The sequence below is a fragment of the Ornithodoros turicata genome, chromosome 1 (genome assembly GCF_037126465.1).
Source record: "Ornithodoros turicata isolate Travis chromosome 1, ASM3712646v1, whole genome shotgun sequence".
NCBI classification, from domain to species: Eukaryota; Metazoa; Arthropoda; class Arachnida; order Ixodida; family Argasidae; genus Ornithodoros; species Ornithodoros turicata.
The window spans coordinates 5528436-5549521 of NC_088201.1; the positions used below are offsets into that span (position 1 = coordinate 5528436).

The following is a 21086-nucleotide window of genomic DNA, read 5'->3' on the forward strand; positions in this document are numbered from 1 at the left end:
CCCATGGTCCTGTTATGCCCCGGGAAGGAACCTTACAGTGCGCAGACATAGGGTGGATGTCTTTTATGGAAAGACCTCTGGAAGCCATCCCAGAAGAAGATTGCGTCCCAAACGTACAGAGAGGCGTGCTCTAGGGTCTTCACCGCAGGGCACATCTTACAATTAATCTTTGTCAAGAGGAACCCAAAACCCACGATCACCCATCCACGCTCGAACCGGGAGAGTGCCTGTGTGCAAGCGAAAGAAGTCCTTAACCTTACTTTCTAAAAGTACCAGTATAACGCGAACCAGGACGTCTCTCGCTGGATCCACAGAGAACAAGCTTCGGCATACAGGCAATGGGCACAGCATGTCCACAATAGCCCAGTACAAACGACGAAGAATCAAGAATCAACAATGCACACAAAGTAGAACATGGATAGCAGAACACGAAAGGCAGTAGCTACTTGTCTGTAGAGCCCACAGATAAACACTGGAGTGTCGTACACTGTGGAGACCACAATGTTAGGAAGCTCGTCCTTCAGAAAAGTGGGCGATGCAGTGAGCGAGCAACAGGTTTCCAACATGCTAGAGGAAATCGACCCGCCATGCTAATGGGCTCGCAAATATATGGGTAAGGTGCAAACCACCATTTCCATAACAGACTGGTGCATCGAGTACGCTCGTAGGGGGAATTCCAACGGAAGGTAGATAAAACACGGTGCATGCTATTGATATATATGTCCGACTACGTGGAATAGTTTGCAGGAAGTATCCCCCACGTGGAGCTATATAGATGAATATTACAAACTCGAGCGCGGGCAAAAGCCGAAAGATCCGATGCTTTCCAGGACCCGACGCACGCACGCACGCAATTTGGCGATAAGCTGCGACCATAAAGTAGCTGCACAACGAGCAGAGCCAAGGGAACGCCAAGATAGAGAGCAGAAGCTCTACTACTGTCCATGGAGGTCCCGCGAAGCTAACGGGCTTCTCCCGCCACTGTCCAATCTAGACGACGTAACTTTTAGTCTAGCTAACGCTGGCGCCAGATCCGGCAGAGAACGTGCGCAATAGCACTACATTTTCATTACACTACAAGTTTCACAGCACTACAAGTTCATTTCTAAGAGTGTATCACTCTTAAAAATGAACTTCACCTCATAGCTCGCTCCTAGCCAACCATCATCTCGAATGATATCGTTCTCTGCCCTGATTTGTTGAAAACGGGAGGCGTACGCCTTTTTTTGTGACAATTATGAACAGCATAAGTGTCCCAAAAAAGGCGAACGTGCCTTTTTGGACGGAATGAGAGATATGATAGACCTACAACATACCAACCTCTGCAGTCAGAAAGGTTGTGGGTTCGAGTCGCGCCACCGGCACTCGCTGAATTTTCCGGTCAACTACAGTCTTTCAGATCATTCCTTGAGCGTTGGTGAGGCTTAATTGTTGTTGCATAATGAAAAACCCCGAGACTAGGGAACACGAAAGGAGAGGTTTGAGACTTCGTGTTGTGTCTATCCTTTCGTGTTCCCCAGTCTCGGGGTTTTACATTATGCATCATCTTCACCAGCTCGCTTGCTTCCTAGCCATTTTTTTTTTAATTGTTGTGTTTGTGTAGTCGCGAGGAGTAGGTCGTGAAAGAGCATATAAGGCAAAGCCAGTAGCCAAGACTTTAAAAGCCGCTGTGCAAAGATTTCGTGAAGTCCCTGGGAAATTGAAAGGATCTTCACAACCTGCTTTGCGGGATATCTCATTCTTAAATGACTCGCGATGCTTCAGCAAATTTGACATTGAATATAGAGTAACATATCCTTGAGTCTGCGGAAAGATAAACGAAGAGACGAACACACAACGAAGTTGACAAGACGGACTTAAAAGTTCACACTATGGTCTGCTTGCCTCCTGCTATACTATGTTGTTAAATTTTACATCTCGTGTATCTGGAATGGGATTCCGCCGATTGGAATCCCTTCGTGGCCAAGCTGAGCGCATGAGGTCATGAATATGGCGCACGGACATTGTCTCTACCACATTAGTCGTCGTCTGTATTCAATGACGTCACCAGTGTGGCGGGTCGAGAGTCGCTTTCGTCGTTGCGTGCACCTTTAGCATGTGAATTTACTTGAAATTCTGAAGACACGCGTGAAAGCAAACAGATTTTTTTCGTGTGTGTGTGTGTGTGTGGAGAAGATGGATTGCAAAAATAATGGGCTGAGTTTCTCTGCCTGTGTCTGCAACCGAGAAATGTCGTAAGAATAATGGCAGTGTTTCAATGTCGAAGCCAGACAGCGGTATCATTAAAAAAAAAAAAAAAGCGGATGAATTATATCATCCTCAATATTTAGAGTCGTCGAAGAGGAAATAATGCATTCTACACGTTCCCGAGAATTAACCGGGAGATGGAAACTAGTTGGTTCAATTATAGAAAACTTTCAGGCCGTTGTGGCATTTTTTTTTTAATGAGCTCATCGGCTATACACGTCATTACTACCGAATTATAGTAATGGGGACGAGTCGAACATAATGTCGGTACTACGACGCTACATGATGTTTGCTGCGATACACTCTAAGAAAAAAAAGGTACGATTTTCTACCCATTTCGGTAGAGCTGCATTGCATCCACATTTCTGCTCCAACCAGCTTTACCTTTTGGGTATAACTGCAGAGTAGAAACAAATTACACAAAGTAGACCCTGTCGTTCTACCAGGTTGGGTAGGAAATTCTACCATTTTCTCTTAGAGCAAACGTGAGAGAGAGGAAAGGGAAAGGGACGCCGTCGCTTATACCCGCGGGAGAGAAGTCACGTGTGAATTGGCACAAAATGGTAGAAGTACTGTCCTGCTGCAACTTTGGGTAGGAAATTCTACCCTTTTTTTCTTCTTAGAGTGTAGCCGTGATGTTTGGTGTTTCGTAATATCTGGCGGGAGTGCATAGCGAACACGCATCGCCCATCTCCGAGTACGTGTCCCCTCCACCCACTTTTCTCGATTTCGTATCATAACGTTGTCCTCTAGTCGAGGGTACTCAAGAACACGCATTTCACCAATGCATTGACAAGCTCCTGCGGCTAAAAGATGATCGCCTTATTCCGCGCCGAGACTTGGAATCCCGGCAGTGCTATCTCGGTGTTTTCCTCGACGCAAATGTCTGCACCGTTCCCTGTGAAGTAGGCCCAAGACATACGATTCCCCCAATACGCTGCCACGCCGGCAGGTACGCAAATCGCTCGGCAATAACTCGCAATCAAGTAATGCTCACTTTTCCGCATATCCGATCCACCCAGTGTACCTGCTGTCCGGTGTGCGACATTTGAGTCTCTTGCCGTTGGAGGTCAACTGCGGACAGAGACTCCACGAGCGCCGTTGTGATTAGATGAACTTCTAGAGATGACGTCACACACGCCATCAAGCCGCGTTTACGCATCGGAGGAGGAAAGACTCTCTCGAGATGACGTTATAGTGATACAGCTCTCTTCGTGCAAGCTCCCATTTCCTTGCTGTCTTCAAATTTGAAAGTGCTCCCCGTCCAGCGTACCTTCTAGCATCCTCCATTACTTCTCTTTGGGAGTCCCCATTTAATCGCAGACGAAGCAATCAAGAGGGGGGAGGCGGGGGGGAGAGACGACTGTTTAAAAATTGACAGCTTAGTTAGGTCGTTAGCGAGGAAATCGGCTGCAACCCTAATCACTCGCCCGCACTCTATCGTCCTTGCCGCTGCGATTCCTTTATTTGATGCCCCCCCCGATGGCGAAGTCAACAACGGAGTTGAACGCGTCTCACGCGGTAATCCCGAAAAATCCGGCCAGGTGCCCAAATTTAAAGTGGCTGACAATAAACTGACGAGAAAGGTATGTCGCTTGTCTCAAACACTGTCTCTTTATTTTTCATTTTCTCCATTTTCCTTTTGTAAGCGGGAATAGCAAGTCGGCTGCTGGAGCCAGGCTAACCTTTCCCCTCTTTCGTGTTTTTTGTTTTGTTTTGCAATAAACCTATATTCCCCCCCCCCCCCCCCACACTGTTGGGTTTAGATGCGAGAGAGAGAAGTGTTGCGATAAATAGCCATGGTTATGTGGCTGAAATTCGTGGCGTGTTTCTTTTCTCTTTTTTTTTTGACTGTGTCATTTACGGAAAAGTCTTATTTAGTTTGGGTCGCGGCACATTTTGCTTTGTATGCAAAACATTGTAATCGGATTCAGCTGGACTCACCCGGTGAACTTGGCGTTCAATGCGATAGTTTAGCAGCGTTCTATATCCAGAATATGACGAGCGAGCCGGTTGGCTGCAGCGCGTGAAAAATTTACGTTTGTAAGGAAAACTGTTCCGATCTTTATTTTCATTTTCATTTTCTGGTGTTCTACCGCTCATCGCCTCAACGCTGCTCATCGCTCAACCCCTGATTGGACTTCACTGCAAATCCGAATCTACAGTCCTGTCTTTCCCGTTTCCTTTTTTTTTCTTTTTTTACGGACCTGCGTTAGTCGTGACGTTGCCCGCCTTGCGAGGCCGACTACGGCAAGCAGTTACACCACCACCACCACCTGTTCTGTTTTTTTTTTTTTTTTTTCGTTTTCAAAGAAATCGTAATCCGCAACAACAACGACAACGGATAAATTGACGATGATGACTGTGGAAATTCGTCACAAGAGGTGCGCTGCGGTGAGGTGTGTAATCCGCGACACTATTATGCGGCTAGTGAAAAAAGAGGAGGCAAGTACACGCGAACGATGTACTTTGGGGAATCCGAATGGTTATTAAATATATTCTGATCATAATAGTATAATGTATCTCGTCAAAATAGTGCCCGAATAACGGAATATACCGCAGCTTAGTACAGTCTATTCCAGGTGCCACGTTTGGCTGATATCAGCCGAGAGAGAGCGAGGAGAAAACTGCGCTAGTATAGAACCGTATGCAGCAGAAAACACAACAATATATCCAAGCACTAATAAGAGCCTCATGTTGTAACGACACTTTACCTGATTCGCGTTTCTTTGAACGGCTTCCGCGCAAGCCGGGCGGGCAATGCCGTGTTTGGCTCGAATACGCTATATACACTGTAAACTGGAAAACACCCTTATGGGTGTAAATGGCTTGTCCTATAACTGACACCTCTTTCTACACTGTACATGGTCTGGAACACCCTTTTTAGAGGGTGTATTCCGTGTAAATCACCCCTGGAAAGGGCGCTTTTCTTTGAAAATGCCCTCTTTTGCACCCTTTAAACACCCTTTTAGAAGGGTGTAAGATCGTTAAACACCCTTCTAGAAAGGTGTATAAAGGGTGCAAAAGACGGCATTTTCAAGGAAAAGCACCCTTTCAAAGGGCGTTTTACACGGGATACACCCTCTAAAAAGGGTGTTCCAGACCATACGGTGTAAAAAGAGGAGTCAATTATAGGACAAGCGATTTACACCCATAAGGGTGTTTTTCAGTTTACAGTGTAGGTGAGTTAACCCGCAGCTTTACAACACAATTCGAAATATCGCGAGTGTTACATACCCACATCTAAAAAGATACGCGTGTGTGGAGAGAATAAAAAGTTGTCTTGCGTGGACCAAACACCCTCGTATAATAACCGTCCGCTCGAAAGCTGTCGCTCCCTCATAGTATCTTTATAAATACGAGGCAGAAATTAAGAGAGCGTGTATATATATCGAATAACCGCACAAGTCCCTCGCAGCGCGAGTCCCTTTGTCAATTTTCACAGCCACTTGATTATGACGTGCGAATAGACAGGAGCACTCGCTTGGCTGCCTTCGGGAAACGGGACTACACAGATGCATCGGTGGGGTCGGAAAGCCATTTTTCCTAGACCTCGTAAAACACGGCCACAACAGACAGCCCCGGCGGCATCTGGGCGATCCCCGCGGACTCGAGCCTCCGGGGGATTCTGCCCCGCCTAAAAGCGACCTGCTGTCACATTCGACTCTTCTCTATAGAAGCTCTCGCCCCGTCGATTCCAGGATGATGACGGGGGGGAAGCGCTTTTTGTACCCGCGCATTCCATCCCCAAGCCTTATCGGATGGTCTTATCGCAAACACCGTCACGCGTTCTGACATCTGGCTCTGATAACTTTGATTCGGGCGGAGGGGAGCATTATTCTAATCGAGTGGGGGGAGTAATTCGTTGCCGTTCATGTTGCGTAATTATCTTTCCGGTCAGATCGAAGAGAGACTCATTTAAAATTGAACGGCCCTCGGTAGGAGCGCGCCCGATTAAAGCGAGCACGCCCGACGGACAATGCGCTCCTTCGCTGACTCTCGGGACCGAAAAAAAAAGGCGTCTTTCGCGGCTAAAGAGAGAGCACGCTTTGTGAGGCAACCATGATAGGTTGGAAAGTGCGTTGCCTGCTCCTGCGGCCTATTAATTCGTTGGATGTTCAGCCTCTGATCCGTGTGTTCTGGGTTGCACGGGTCAGAAATAGCTATCCACACGCTCGACCTTATCTCCTTTGTTCTTAACTCTTTTTTTTCTTTTCCTTTTCTTTTCTTCTTTTTCTTTCTTCTTTTCCTTTTCTTTTCATTTCTTCTTCTCCTTTGCTTTTCCTTTCTTTTCTTCTTTTCCATTTCTTCCCTTTTCTTATTCTTCTTTTCTTCTTCTTTCCTTCCCTTTTCTTTTCGTCCCCTTTTCCCCTTCTTTTGCCTTTTTTGTTTGGAATAGCAAGCCGATCTTCGTCTGGCTGACCTTTCCTTTCTTTTTCTTAATAAACATATCTCCCCCCCCCCCCCCCAAGAGGGGACGGGGATATGCGAATGGGTCGTGTTTTCCATCCGTCTTACACTCCGTCCGCTGGCCCTCACAGACCACAGGGTCTCCATTTCGAGTCTTGGGCGAAAATAGTCCAGAGAAATGGCAATATGATATGCACTAAGATTCCGAGCACGTGAATACCTCTACTGACACGCAATAGCTGTATCCTTTGGCGCAATGGTCGGCGCGGCTAAGTTCTTGTCTTCTGAGCTTAGGATGAGAAGCTCTGTCGTGTGAACGAGGAATAAGCGAGCATTTGTTTGGTACTCGAAAGAGGTAGCACTACACGGCGAATATAATATCGTCTCACTTCTTCTCATTTTTCACATAATCAGGGTTAAAAGCAGTGGTATATATTTCTAAATTTAAAAAATTATACCCCCCCCACACACACACACTCTTAAAACGGAGCTCCACCACATAGCACGCCAATGGCAAACCACTGCGCAGAATGGTGTCGTGGTCACTCTCGATTTGAGGAAAGCGCGGCGCGTACTTCTTTTTGTGACAATTATCGTAACTGCATAAGTATCAGAAAAAGGCGTGTGCCTGCCGTTTTCAAGAAATCAAGGGAAGGAAGGATATGTCATTCAGGATTATTGTTGGCGAGGAGCGTGTTATGTGGAAGGTCAAGTTCCGTTTTAAAAGGACGGTCGCATCTGTTCCAGTCGATTTCGAAACTACAGTGTCATTTTATTCCTCGTTGATCACTGACCGTGATACGGAAAATTCCACGCGAAATAGTGGCGTAGTTTGACTGTTATTCGATGGAATGCATGACGAGAACCAACACCGGATGTTGAGAGTGTGCCGGAATTCCCTCTCTGGAAAAAGCGAGAAAACGTCACTCCCTAAGAACCAATGAGCGCGCGACCTTGAGAAAAGGAATGCAGGACGGCCGCGCGGGCGTCTCAGTTACGGGGCGTCTGAACGGCGCCTTTCCTCCTCTGCGCGCCGCCCTCTCACTCCTCCGCTTAGGGAGTGACGTCACGCCGCCGGAGCTTCTGCGGTCGCGGAAGCAGCGCTCATCTTTAAAATTCGTTCGTTTAATATCTAAGCACTTTTCGGATGAAAAAAAATTAGCCTGGTAGATTGTCGGCCGATACCGACATAGTGGTATCGGTTTCATTAGATGCGTTTCGGGATGGGATCGTCCCTTTAAGAGTGTGAGGCGTTTGCTTTCACGGAGCATCCAACTTCAGGATCCGTCATGCAACTGGTAGCACGTGTGAACCTTTTGTGACACGTGCATTCTTAAAACTGCACTTCATCGCATAACAGTCAATCAGCATCTCAAATGGCATCGTTCTCGCACCTGCACTCTAAAAACAGAACTTCACCGCATAGCACACTGTGCGCCAACCACTGCGAAGAATGATACAATTATCGCTTCTGATTCGAAGAGAGAGAGGTGGGCGTACGCCTTTTTGTGGCAATTTGGATATATGAAAATTGCCACAAAAAGGCGTACGCCCCCCCCCCTCTCCCTTCGAATCAGAAGCAATAATCCTATCATTCTTCGCAGTGGTTGGCGCACAGTGTGCTATGCGGTGAAGTTCTGTTTTTAGCGTGTGGGGGACTAAATCGCTTCATCGTCGTTACGGTCGTTACAAACTAACGAGTGGCGGGAAATTCAAAAAGGCGGGCGGGAAATTTAAAAAGGTTGGCACGTGATAAAACACTTGCACGGCGCTCTTCGCGCGATACGTGAAGGCCCGGGTACACGTCACTCGCAATGTGTCACGTGCCCACCTTTTTGAATTTCCCGCCACTCGTTAGCTTGTAACGACCGTAACGACGATGAAGCGATTAAGCCCCCCGATTTGTTGAAAATGAGAAGCCTTTTTTTGTGACAATTAACATTGCTGCATAAGTGTCTTAAAAGGGCGTACGCCTCCCGTTTTCAACAAAGCAGTGGAGAGAACGATGTCACTCGGGCTGATGGTTGGCTAGGGGCGTGCTGTGTGGTGAAGTTCATTTTTATGAGTGCACAATTCGAGAGTGATGACGGTGGTAATGCACTCTTAAAAATGAACTTCACCGCATAGCACGCTCCTAGCCAACCATCACCTCGAATGATATCGCTATCTGCCCTGATTTGTTGAAAACGGGAGGCTTACGCCTTTTCTGTGACAATTATGAACAGCATAAGTGTCACAGAAAAGGCGTACGCCTCCCGTTTTCAACAAATCGGGGCAGATAACGATATCATTCGAGGTGATGGTTGGCTAGTTGCGTGCTACGCGGTGAAGTTCATTTTTAAGAGTGTGGTTGGGGCCTTCACTCTAAAAACTGAACTTCACCGCATAGCACGCTCTGCGCCAACCATTATCAGGAACCGCTTATCGCTTCTGATTCGAGGAGACAGGGGAGGCGTGCGCCTTTTTGTGTCAATTATCATGTATCCAAATTGACACAACACGGCGCACGCCCCCCTCTCTCTTTGAATCAGAAGCGATAAACCTATCACTCGCTGCAATGGTTGGCGCAGAGCGTGTTATGTGGTGAAGTTCAGTTTTTAGAGTGTTCAGCATCTTATGTGGCCAATTTCTGTTTCAAGCGTGCTGAGACGTCGTCTCCTACACTCTTAAAAATGAACTTCACCACATAGCACGCTCCTAGCCAACCATCATCCCGAATGACAACGTTCTCGCCCCTGATTTGTTGAAAACGGGAGGCGGAGCCTATTCTGTGCCGTGCATAATAATCCGTGCATAATAACAACAAAATAGGCTCCGCCTCCCGTTTACAACAAATCAGGGGCGACAACGTTGTCATTCGGGATGATGGTTGGCTAAGAGCGTGCTATGTGGTGAAGTTCATTTCTAAGAGTGCAAGTGCTAACGAACACCTGCTCAACCATTTTGCCCTACGTATTTGAGAAGTAAAATCGCGTTAAAATTAAAAATAAATACAAACGGAAACTACGACTACAAATACGCGTTAAGCACTCGTCACGTTTTTATCGCGTGTTCGAGGTTCATTCTCTAAGAAGTAAAAATAAGCGAACACCGGAAGCGGGGTTTTCTGCTTCACGCGTGTGTACTCCGGCATAGCAAACATTAAGGCTTCTCTCATATAGGTATCGTGCACCATCAAAAAGCAACACTGAAGCTTCCTTAGTTTAATACTAATTAGTTTTAATAGTTTAATACTACACTCTTAAAAATGAACTTCACTGCAAAGCACGCTCCTAACCAACCATCATCTCAAATGATATCGTTATCTGCCCTGATTTGTTGAAAACGGGAGGCGTACGCCTTTTCTGTGACAATTATGAACAGCATAAGTGTCACAAAGAAGGCGTACGCCTCCCGTTTTCAACAAATCAGGGCAGATAACAATATCATTCGAGATTATTGTTGGCTAGGAGCGTGCTATGCAGTGAAGTTCATTTCTAAGTGTGTAGTTTAATACTAATTAACTTAGTTTAATACTTGACTTCCCCTGTTTCACCGAGATCCTGCTATCGTGCACCGGCTGAATGCCATTATTTGAGGCCATCTCAAGTCCACTTTGTCTCTTCCAGCCCCGTAGACTTTTCCCTCGCCCGGCTTTCATTCACTGACGATCAATCAATGGTCAATGGATCCGTCTCGGGAGGCACGCTTTTCGATGTACCCTCGATGGCTGAGTGATGTACATCAAGCACTCTATTAGAGCTCAGGTGTGTAATACAAGCTGGGTTTCGGGTAATCTAATTCGCTCGATACATGTGTCGCGGACACTTTAGCAGCATTATCAAAGCGAACGAGGTACTGGTATAGTATATATACGGCGGAATTTTACGCGTAGGTTAAACGAAAACCTTGTTCTATACGGTACCAAAAGAACTCGGAAATATAATGGTGATTACGCAGAGAAATGAAATGGGTGCATGTAGCACACTGCATGTGTATTTATGTGTTTGTATGTGTGTGTATGTGTTTGTATGCGTATGTTTGCATGTGAATGAAACGTGTTTGTAACCAGTGATGGCCACTAACTACTTCTACAGTAGTTTAACTATAACTACTAACTACTTTGCGATGGAGTAGTTTAACTAGTAGTTCAACTACTTCTCAGGGGAGTAGTTAAAACTACTTCTTTAACTACTGCAATGTATTTTAACTACATCTATAACTACTTAACGTTGTCCATCAACACCAATCCCTTGTAGTGTTGTTGGACACCTAAATATGAATCACAAGCAATGATAAACTTTGGCTCAAGTCATTGCTACGATCGTCAAATACAAAGCTTGCGGCGGGATTCTTTCTGTGTCTACGCGATAAACTAAGTTGCAGAATTATTTCGCAGCAAATGAGGCTTCACTAGACAGGCATTAAAAGTGCAGATTTAGTACACTTGCACGACACAATTGCTCTGCACTTCCGTTCTCAACAAACAAGTAGCTCAAGGTAAAAGTCGGAAGCACAATCTTGCCGTAAAGCTTGCGGCAAAATCAGAAGTAGTTGGCGCCTGCAGTAACCTAACTACTGTAGTTAACTACTCAAAATAATAATTTAACTAGTAGTTGCCACTACATTTCTGCAAGTAGTTGATAACTACTTTTTAACTACAATGAAGTAGTATAACTACATGTAGTTAACTACTGGCCATCACTGTTTGTAACCACTACTAACTTTTTTTTTACATTTCTTCCGTTTGTTTTTCATGGCCAGTCGGCCCTTACTTTTGAAATGCGCCGCGTACGAAAATTTCCCGTTTAATTTAAATACGAAGAACACTTCTTCTCCAGTGGTACTTTCTTGAATATAACCATGGCGCAATGAATGTTGAGATGTATTTTTAAAAATATATTTTTATCTTCACACAAACATCAAGCGTGGGAGTCGCCTCATGCATCAGATTCTAGAATCTACACTCTAAAAACTGAACTTCACCGCATAGCACGCTCTGCGCAAACCATTGCCACGAATAATAGGGTCTATATATAGTATATAGTATATATAGGGTATATAGTCTGATTTTACTGACTGGTGTTCTTTGTAGTTGTGGGGTTTTCTGTATGTATTGGGGGGTTCTGTACTGTATTGCTGTTTGTTTGCTGTACTAATAGAGTTCCCCGAGAACTACGTCATTGTGACGTGATCTGCCTACTGGTGGGCAAAACAAACACACGTGATTATATGCGCCAGCACACGCGAATAGTTCGACGTGCGACCGACGCCCACCACTGTGACGCTTCAGTCGCTGCAATGTTTACATAACTATTGTCCTATTCACACTTGTATGCATTACCACGTTATATTAAATTTTCCTCCAACACAATAGGGTGATCGCTTCTGATTCGAGGAGAGAGCGACGCGTACGCCTTTTTGTGTCAATTTGGATACATGGTAATTGACACAAAAAGGCGTACGCTTCCCTCTCTCCTCGAATCAGAAGCGATAACCCTATCATTCGTGGCAATGGTTGGCGCAGAGCGTGCTATGCGGTGAAGTTCAGTTTTTAGAGTGTAGCGTGTCACAGGTATTATTTTTTTAAAATTTCTTTAAATTAATCCTAATTCATATAATCCTGCTACTGAGTGCTTTGTGGAGAGGACAGCTTACGCGTAGCTCAACAGACTAGCCATTCCGAGAAGCGAAGCCGAGTACACCATTACACATATCGGAGCAATACTCACTCTTAAAACACAACAACTTCACTGCATAACAGGCTCCTAGCCAACCGTAATCCCCCCCTGATTTGATGAAAACGGGGGCATACGCCATTTTGTGACAGTTATGCACAATTGTCACAAAAAGGCGTTTGCAGGGCTGGCCTTCAGCGTTTCATGTGGTGAAGCTCTGTTTCAAGAGTGCAGAAAGCCCACAGGAACTTGGAAAACCAATTAAATTTGAGTGAGCGATCTACGCTACAGGTGTTGGCGTGAATTACTTGAACTTAGCAACTGAGATATTTCGAAGACTCAAACATACACTTAATACTTCGGCTGTAGCATTTCGAGATACAAGATACGCGAACAAAACAACGTCAACTTTTCTGTTTACATCAGAGTCGTTCTTGGTGTTGTAGAGGCAACCGAATGATTTGAGTGGGGCGTACGCTATTTTGTGCTCAAACGCTACGTACGTGTCATAAAAAGACCTCCTATTTTAATAAAAGGAGCGACACAATTGGGAATGAGGGTCGTGTGGAGGCTCCTGTATGTCAGAAATGATTGAAACAGACATAGCCTTGCCAACCACATGTAATCTGCAGTTACAACGCCCTGAAAAACGGAAAGCAACCAGCCACTGTTCACATCCGAATGGCATCCTTCACTTGCACCTACACTCTTAAAAATGAAGTTCACCGCATAGCACGCTCCTAGCCAACCATAACCTCGAATGATATCGTTATCTGCCCTGATTTGTTGAAAACGGGAGGCGTACGCCTTTTTTGTGACAATTATGAACAGCATAAGTGTCACAAAAAGGCGTACGCCTCCAATTTTCAACAAATCAGGGCAGATAACGATATCATTCGAGATGATAGTTGGCTATGAGCATGCTATGCGGGGAAGTTCATTTCTAAGAGTGTATCTATACACTCTTAAAAATGATCTTCACCTCATAGCACGCTCCTAGCCAACCATCATCTCGAATGATATCGTTGTTGAAAACGGGAGGCGTACGCCTTTTTTGTGACAATTATGCATAAGTGCATAAGTGCAATTGTGCATAAATGTCACAAAAAAGTCGTACACCTCCCGTTTTCAACAAATCAGGGCAGATAACGATATCATTAGAGATGATGGTTGGCTAGGAGCGTGCTATGACGTGAAGTTCATTTTTAAGAGTGTACTGTTTCCGAATTATATTGGCAGTGCCTTTTATATCCGAAATACTCTGCTCTTAACACTTTTCTGATGTTGTCGGTAGATTTCCAAATATAGTTGGGTTTGATTTGAAAATCTGAAATGTCTGTTTTGCTGGCATTGGTACTTCGGCCGGAATAAACGCTGAACACTTGTCTCGTAACGTGTTTATCCCGCCTACGCTCGTGAACGATGAAATTATGAAAATATTCTTTCCCGCAGAAAGTATATATACCTGGCTCCATCGAACAACGCTATTCCCACGTGCACCCTCTTCATAGACCATTAATTCGACCCGACATTTAAAACGCTCGTCAAAACTGTATCGAACGAATCGACCCACTGTCTCATAAATTAAACGCGAGGAATTAAAGCTCGAAACTTCGCTCTATTTCATCTCACGTGTACGAATTCGTTCCAGACGAAAATTGTTGCCAATCATAATCTCAGCGAAACTCGCGTCGCCAAAGAAAAAAAAATCTCGCACCCCGCATATATACACATATAGTATATCTATATCTGCGTATTTTATACAGAGAGAGGGAGAACTTGTAACATCCGAAAACGAAAGAGGGAGCGAAATATCAAATATCGCGAATGGCTGTCGAAAGCGCCGATAATCCGCAGGCAGGGAATGCCTCTGTCGAGGGATGATGTTTGAATCCAGTCATCGAAAGAGGGAAAAGTTGTCAAAAAGTGCCTGAAAGCCGCGCTCGCAAAAAAAATCCAGCCAGGGAAACCACAGGAGATTCTTTTTCGCATGGTACGGTGACCCTGCAAAGGAGTCTCGCATAGCTATATGGTTGGGAGTTAGACGCTCTGACGCCTTCTGTATATATTTGATGCGTTTTCAATGCATACACGAAACAGCCTTTTTTTTTTTTTTCATTCTACTACACAATATCGTTCTATCCAAACATCTCGTGGCCTCTATAGTGTCTGCCCTCTTTGTGGTTCTGTACATAACGTTGCTAATTTTGGCAGTAGTACACTCTTAAAAATGAACTTCACCGCATAGCACGCTCCTAGCCAACCATAATCTCGAATGATATCGTTATCTACCCTAATTTGTTGAAAACGGGAGGCGTACGCCTTTTTTGTGAGAATTATGAACAGCATAAGTGTCAGAAAAAAGGCGTACGCCTCCCGTTTTCAAAAAATCAGGGTAGATAACGATATCATTCAAGATTATGGTTCGCTAGGAGCGTGCTATGCGGTGAAGTTCATTTAAGAGTGTACTCTTAAAACAGAGGAGGAGGGGATATTGGCCACAACGCGAGTGGATCTTGCCAACCGTCATCCTGAATGGCATCCTTCTCAACCCTCATTTGCTGAAAACGAGAGGCATTTTTTTGTGTCACTTGTATGCAATTGCGTTAATTGACACACAAAAAAAGGCGCTTTTCAGAAATCAGGAATGATATACCACTCTGTGCAATGTTTGGAGTTGAGCGTGTGGTGAAGCTTTGTTTTAAGAGTTTATAGGACATGATAATAACGTCTTGTGTCTCGACACATTGCGTGCTACCCACAATGGTACATACGATGCGATGGACAAGATTCGAAAATCAGTTCGCCTTCCAAAAACGTTCCAAGCGCAGCAAAAATCGTGAAACCAGACTCGGAGAGGAAAATACTTTTAGTAACGAGAGAGCAACTCGGAGGCATACTGATGAGGCATAGTGATTTGATTTGTAAACGAAAAAAAAATGGCACACTTGTTGTTTCTGTTAGGTGCAGTCTCAGAACTGAAAACAGAACTTGTTTGTGTATAGACGGTCGTTTAGAATGATTTCTTGAAAATGAAATGGGGCGCCTATACGCCTTTTTGTGGAATTTTACATGCACGTTTAATGGCTAAAAAAGGTGTACTTCCCGAATCAGAAGACATAACACTCATGAGTGTGCCTTGCGGTCAAGCTCTCTTTTTAGGGTGTATAGCGCTCTGCTCACTAACGGTCTCGAAGAACGCGATATATACCTCGCAAAATGTGATGTGATAGAAAAAAAAAAAAAAAAAATTGGGCAAGAAGTTGCACGTGCTGCTTTCCTTCTGCATGGTCTGGTGCATATCAATAAGGTGATACAAAATATACCAAGCATAGCGTGAGCGCTAAAGGAGCTTTCTCATATCACCATCTGGTCCGGACATTTGGTATCACCATTTAACGAGCAACGAGCATATTGTCTGCCAACCGACCATTCCGATGTGATGTGAACAACACATATTGAGCAACGAAGAGCAAGCGTCGGTTGTTGGATGGTTCATTGTTATCATTAAACATCGCGAATAAACCATGCTATACTGATTTACTTCGTACTTCATATAGCTCGTGCTGAGGTGCTGAGCACATTTGCAATCAGGAGCTATGTTATTCGTAAAAATGAGGAGCTGAGGAGAAAATCTGCTGAATGTCCCATTTCCATGACGAACCCTGAGACTGGGGAGGAAACACACAAACACGGGTGTTTCTATACCCCAGTCTCAGGGTTCGGTCTGGAGATGAGATATCACCAGCTCGCCGGCTTTCTATATAGCCGTTCTTTACGAATGGTCCATGTTTTCTACGTGTCACCAGTACAGACGTTAACAAAATCAATGAGATTTACTAGGACCTTAGTTGTCAGTGCGCCACAAAACCCCGAATGAGATTTAACCCTGCATAACGGTGATAAATAGGACTAGTTGGTAAAGACACGGACGCGCGAAAGACACGGATGAGACCAAGCGGCTTCTCCACGGTGTGCCGAGCCCCCTTTGCCTTGAAGGAAGATCTTCCACTGCCAGACACTAGCGCTTGCCTCATCCGTGTCTTTAGCGCTATAGCTCACCATGTTAGAGACTTAACCCTCCGTTCCAAGTAGCAGAACACGGTTGAACGCTGTCGGGTCTCAAATGTATAGAGCATTTTCATGTACGCTCTTTAAAATGAACTTCACCGCATAGCACGCTGCTAGCCAACCATCATCTCAAATGATATCGTTTCCTGCCGTGATTTGTTGAAAACGGGAGGTGTACGCCTTTTTTGTGACACTTTTGCTGTTCATAATTGTCACAAAAAAGGCGTACGCCTACCCTTTTCAACAAATCAGGGGAGATAACGATATCATTCGAGATTATGGTTTGCGGTGAAGCTCATTTCTAAGAGCGTAGCTTCCAGCTCAGAAATCATGTTTATTAGAGATGAACTTCACCGCGTAGCACGCTCCTAGCCAACCGTCATCTCGAATGATATCGTTATCTGCCCTGATTTGCTGAAAAGGGAGGCGTGCGCCATTTTTGCGACAATTATGAACAGCAGAAGTGTCACAAAAAGGCGTACGCCTACCGTTTTGAACAAATCAGGGCACATAGCGATATCATTCTAGTTGATGGTTGGCTAGGAGCGTGCTATGCGGTGAAGTTCATTTTTAAGAGTATGCTTTAGCCTTTAGGATTGCGCTCAGATGCACTCTTAAAAATAAACTTCACCGCATAGCACGCTCCTAGCCAACTATCATCTCGAATGATATCGTTATCGGCCCTGATTTGTTGAAAACGGGAGGTGTACGCCTTTTTTTGTGACACTTATGCTCTTCATAATTGTCACAAAAAAAAGGCGTACGCCTCCCGTTTTCAACAAATCAGAGCAGATAACGATTTGAGATCGTGGTTGGTTAGGAGCGTGCTATGCGGTGATGTTCATTTTTAAGAGTATGTCGGCACAGTTCCCTTAGAAGTCGGCCCAGGACGCACATTCCCCCACACTCTTAAAAATGAACTTCATCGCATAGCACGCTCCTAGCCAACCATCATCTCGAATGCGTTATCTGCCCTGATTTGTTGAAAACGGGAGGCGTACGCCATTTTTGTGACAATTATGAACCGCATAAGTGTCACAGAAAAGGCGTACGCCTACCACTTTGAACAAATCAGGGCACATAGCGATATCATTCGAGATAATGGTTGGCTAAGAGTGTGCTATGCGGTGAAGTTCATTTTTAAGAGTGCAGGGCGTCAGTCGTGACGTTGCCCACATACGTGAGGCCGACAACGGCAAGCCCTTTCAACATCACCACCACCACCATCATTTTTAAGAGTGTAAGATGAGGTTGTTAGCAATATTGCGCGCTGCAGGAGGAACCAGCGCCTCCGTTAATCCTTTCTTCATGTTCCTCAAAATGAAACTATGATTTCACGGGCTCACATTCGCCTGCGTCTTCCTCGCGAGCTTGGAGAATCGATCCTTGGGAGACGACGAAATTCCGCGAAGAGGCTTCCTTGAGTGATGGGCGACACATGTTAGGTCGCGGGGGCTGGATCCCAAATGGGTGGGTGGGTCAAGACGGGCGCTAAAATGGAGTTATATGGCTGTCGGCCCTATTGGATTCAACTGGGGCTCCCCAAGATCCGCTTCACGCAATGGACGCAATGGAATTGGAACTGCGGATTTCGCGATAGGACTCCACTGTCGTTTGCCGACAGATAATTCCTTGGTCGGAAGTACACTCTTAAAAATGAACTTCACCGCATAGCACGCTCTTAGCCAACCATCACCTCGAATGATATCGATATCTTCTCTGATTTGTTCAAAACGGGGGCGTACGCCTTTTTTGTGACACTTATGCTGTTCATAATTGTCACAAAAAGGCGTACGCCTCCCGTTTTCAACAAATCACGGCAGATAACGATATCATTGGAAATAATGGTTGGCTAGAAGCGTGCTATGTGGTGAAGTTCATTTTTAAGAGTGTAAGAATTAGTCTTAACGACAGGGATGGAGCGGGGGAGTTGGCGCCGGTTCATATGTTATGATTTCCGCGGCAAAGTTGACGAACAGCAACACATATAGTTAGGAACAACGCAGGACCGCTGACGTGGTGTCCTGTGTTGTTGTTCCCATAACTCTGTGTCGGTCTTCGTCTACTTTGCTGCGGAAATCCTAAGCTATCCTAGTCTCGTCGAGACACCAGAAATGGTTTTCATTGGGTCTGGAAAAAAGACATCGTAGGGGCATTGGATTTGAAAATCCCACATACACTCTTAAAAAATGAACTTGACTTCATAGCACGCTCCTAGCCACCCATCATCTCGAATTATATCGTTATCTGCCCTGATTTGTTGAAAACGGGAGGCGTACGCCTTTTTTGTGACAATTATGAACAGCATAAGTATCACACACACACACACACACACACATACATTGGATGATGATGGGGTGGGCGATTCACCGCCCAAGTGTGTCACCGCATAAGTGTCACAAAAAAGGCGTACGCCTCCCGTTTTCAACAAATCAAGGCAGATAACGATATCGTTAGAGGTGATGGTTGGCTAGGAGTGATCTATGAGGTGAAGTTCATTTTTAAGAGTGTATACTGCGGAAAAGTCAACTTTACATTTCTATAACCCAGTTTTTATAAACCCAGGAGATCACGTATAACCCAAACGTCGCCGTACCAGTACTGGACAATTGTTTCGGCCTTACTTCGGCCTTCTCCTCACCAGTATACGCAGGTAGGAAACGTTTGAGTGGCTGACGACACATTCCTTGGGTTGAAAGCGCGCTTCATTATCGCCTGCTTCGTCTGCTTCACGGCATGCACTCTTAAAAATGAACTTCACCGCATAGCACGTTTTTAGCCAACCGTAATCTCGAATGATATCGTTATCTGCCCTGATTTGTTGAAAACGGGAGGCGTACGCCTTTTTTGTGACACTTATGCTGTTCATAATTGTCACAGAAAAGGCGTACGCCTCCCGTTTTCAACAAATCAGGGCAGATAACGATATCATTCGAGATGTTGGTTGGCTAGGAGCGTACTGTGCGGTGAAGTTCATTTTTAAGAGTGTGACACCCTTTCGAGCAAGCTCTTCCCCCTGATGTGTCGAAAACAGGAGGCGTATATCTTTTCGTGGCACTTGGCATTTGGGTTAATGCTCACAGAAACGTGCATGCCTGGCAGGAGTGCTAATGGTTCACTGTAAGAACGCAACATGACCTTCTGACTTGACGAGAGAGCGGGCGTATACGCCTTTCTGTGGCTATTACAAAGTGCCATTCATTTTCAACAAATCAGGAAAGAGATAATCCTGCGGACGACGTTTTCTTGTTATTCAGTTAAGTTCTGCTTTTCGAGTGCAAGGCTTTGCTTTTTCTATATGAGGGGATCGATACGAAAAAGCATCAGCGAGACCTTCGGAGGTGCTTAGGAGTGTGGTGCAAATTCTAGTCTGCCATTTGGACCACAAAAGAAACTAGTAACGAACGTGTGATATGAACTAAATGACACTAACGTACTGAGAGTTGACAGTTGAGGGCGTGTTGGTGCTGGGGTCTATATTCCAAAAAGGGAAGAGCACAAAAATGGCAGACGGGCGTGTTGGTGCTGGGGTCTATATTCCAAAAAGGGAAGAGCACAAAAACGGCAGACGACACGGACAGGCTCAGCGTTTCAGTTTCGCAGTGCATAGGCGAACATACACGTTGGTCTAGAATTTTTCATTGAGAAAGTATTCATTAAGCCGTGATGATGGTGTTGACGTTTAGAAGCGGTTCCTGCAAAGCTGAATGCACCTAAAGCACGTATACCGGATTCCCGAGTCCGTCAAGCCTAATGGCTTTTTATCCCGACTTCCATCCGCAAAGGAAAAATAAACTGAAACTGAAACTGAATTCCAGTCTGACTTGGCGCTCTGCGAGGACGTCATGTAACGTCTGTTCACTCTTGTAGTGAAGCCACGAGCTTTCCCTCGTGGATTTTCAATGGCTTGGCTGTTGAATTCGCCAGTAGCTGCTTATTGGGTCACCGTTGGCATTGAACTTTTTGTTAGCTTTGTTGTGTATGGAATATTAATAATTGTTTAGTTTATTGTGCTCTTGTGATGTGCATTTATGCTCCTTTGCAACCACAGGGAATTAACACTACCGGGTCCTCTATCTTCCATATTTTCTGTAATGCCTATTTTCATGATTGTAAAATAAATAGTAAAACATTACTCGGTAGGGGATGTGATTCACTTTGTAATTTTGTCGTTGTGACAGGCACATTTCGTAACGCCAAGTAAAGTCAGAAATCATTCAGTATTGTTTGGTGTAAAGACACAAATCGGTATTCTTTTAGTCCATTTGTTGGGTAGTATTCCGACAACAGATGACACAGACCGTAGCAGACGACATCAACGACAGCAGACGACATACGGAGCACAAACACGAGCAGACACTTGCGTTGCTTTGCAGACGACAAAGCGCCCGCTCAGTTATTGGGCAACATTTTGCAACGTTTCTGTAGCATATCACTGAAAATCTCTGAGAAAAACATTGTTGACTGTCTGGGAAGTCCGAAAACATAGAAACACGCTTGTATACTATAAGGTGTTCTGTGTGTGTCGTATACTGTGGATAACTGTGGTAAGTAACGTCGTGGAGATGCACAGCCCTAAAGGGTCGACTGGTACCGTTAGACGGTAAGGAGATTTTAGGACGATGTTTTGCAGCGCTGTTGAGGTTGGCGCATACATGCCATACGTATCGCTATGCAGCGGTTGTCGTTCACCAGACGTAT

The 21086-nt window shown here is 45.0% G+C and overlaps 1 protein-coding gene across 1 annotated transcript in view; it reads right to left on the reverse strand.

The window, feature by feature from the left end:
• Positions 1–21086, reverse strand: part of LOC135365710 (homeobox protein HMX1-like) — a 42503-nt gene that overhangs the window by 20943 nt on the left and 474 nt on the right. The window lies entirely within an intron of this gene.